Below are 2,186 nucleotides of genomic sequence, written 5' to 3' on the forward strand. Positions count from 1 at the left end.
CACCTTCCCTCTCGTTACTGTCAGTTTCTTTTTTCTTTCAATGTTGCTGGTTATATTTTCCTTGCTTGTTCATTTTGTTGATTAGGTGCCACTTATAGGTGAGATCATATGGTATTTGTCTTTCACCTCCCGGCTTATTTCACTTAGCATAATGCTCTTCAGTTCCATCCATGCTGTTGCGAAGGGTAGTAGCTCTTTCTTTCTTTCTGCTGCATAGTATTCCACTGTGTAAATCTACCATAGTTTCTTGATCCACTCATCTACTGATGGGCATTTAGGTTGCTTCCAGCACTTGCCTATTGTAAATTGTGCTGCTATGAACATTGGGGTGCATACGTTCTTTTGAATTGGTGTTTTAAGATTCTTAGGGTGTAATCCCAGCAGTGGAATCGCTGGGTCAAAAGGCAGTTCCATTTTTAGTTTTTTGAGGAAATTCCACACTGCTTTCCACAGTGGCTGCACCAGTCTGCATTCCCAGCAACAGTGCACTAGGGTTCCCTTTTCTCCACAGCCTCGCCAGCACCTGTTGTTTGTTGATTTGGTTATGATGGCCATTCTGACCGCTGTGAAGTGATATCTCATTGTGGTTTTAATTTGTATTTCTCTGATGGCTAATGATGATGAACATCCTTTCATATGTCTCTGGGCCCTGTGTATGTCCTCCTTGGAGAAGTGTCTGTTCACGTCCTTTGCCCATTTTTTAATTGGATTGTTTTCTTCCTGGAGTGGAAAAATATGGAACACTTCACAAATTTGCCTGTCATCCATGCTAATCTTCTCTGTATCGTTCCAATTTTAGTATATGTGCTGCCGAAGCAAGCACGGAAATGCAATGGATTTTTGTACATTAACTTTATATCCTGCCACTTTACTGTATTTGTTTATTGTTTCTAATAGTGTTTTTTTTTGGTGATATGTTTAGGGTTTTCAGTGGGGGACAGTGAAGGCTGACGTCAAAAGCCAGGTTAAGCGCTTGGCAAGGCCATGCTCAACTGCTTGTATCTTCAAGGCAGAGCAAGCTGGCAACTGGCGACAACCTGAGCTCGAGAAGGGGGTGGGGGTTGGGGGGGAGGTGGGCTTGAGAAGGGAGTAGATACCTGCAAGCTTCTGCTGAAGATGACCGCAACCTTTGCAGAAGAAAGCTTTATGATGTAGATAGCCTGGGAACGGAACAATCCTTGCTCACAGCATTCTCCTGAGTCTGCAAAACTCCCTTGAGCTTTATCTAACCAACTCCTATAAAATAAATGCAGAGACCATGGTCATTGTCATTGTCTCTCCATCAGAGGACAATGTCTCACCTGGCCCCTGCTTTTCTCTAAACTGTCTTGTGTTGTGTCGTCCTTTCTCAATCTCCCATTGCTCCCACTCAGGGACCACCACTCCATGCGGGTCATGGCAGTTTTCTATAGTTAGAATGATGTCATGTGCAAAAAGTGACAATTAAGCTTTTTATCCCCAGGTTGGATATGTTTTTTTCTCCTGCCTGATTGCTCTGGCTATGACTTCAGTCCTTTGTTGAAAAACAGTGATGAGAGACATACTTGTCTTGTTCCTAATCTTAGAGGAAAAGTTTTCAGTTTTTCACCATTGAGTATGATATTCGTTGAGAGACTGTCATACATGGTCTTTCATATGTTGAGATAATTTTCTTCTATGCCCATCTTATTGGTGGTTGGTATAGTCATAAATGAATGTTGTATCTTGTTGAATGCTTTTTCTGCATCTATTTATATGATCATATGATTTTTATCTTATACTTTGTTAATGTGATGTATCACTTTGATTTGCATATGGTGAACCATTTTTTTCACACCTGGAATGAACTCCATTTGATATTTTAAATAACGTGTTTCCTAGTATATTGTTTAGGATTGTGGCATCTATATTCATGGGGGATATTGTTTGGTAATTTCCTTTTTTTCTGTTGCTCTCAGGCTTTGATATCAAGATAATGATGGCATCATAAAATGAGTTAAGTATTGCTTCTTCACTTTTTTTTGGAACACTTTGAGAAGGGTATGTCTTTTCTTTTTTTTAAAATGTATATTTTTATAGGGAGAGCAGAAGAGAGGGAGAAAGAGAGACAAGGACACTGATGTGAGAGAGAAACATTGATCTGTTCCCTCTTGTACGCACCCCAACTAGGAACTGAACCCACAACCCAGGCATGTACCCTGACAGGG

General features: G+C 40.7%; 1 pseudogene; it reads right to left on the reverse strand.

The window, feature by feature from the left end:
* Positions 1-729: 729 nt before the first annotated feature.
* On the reverse strand, positions 730-823 carry LOC129075553 (uncharacterized; annotated as a pseudogene).
* Between the last annotated feature and the right edge of the window lie 1,363 nt (positions 824-2,186).

The sequence above is a fragment of the Pteronotus mesoamericanus genome, unplaced genomic scaffold (genome assembly GCF_021234165.1).
Source record: "Pteronotus mesoamericanus isolate MK-2021 breed Mesoamerican mustached bat unplaced genomic scaffold, CSHL_Meso_final contig_55, whole genome shotgun sequence".
In the NCBI taxonomy this organism is placed as follows: domain Eukaryota; kingdom Metazoa; phylum Chordata; class Mammalia; order Chiroptera; family Mormoopidae; genus Pteronotus; species Pteronotus mesoamericanus.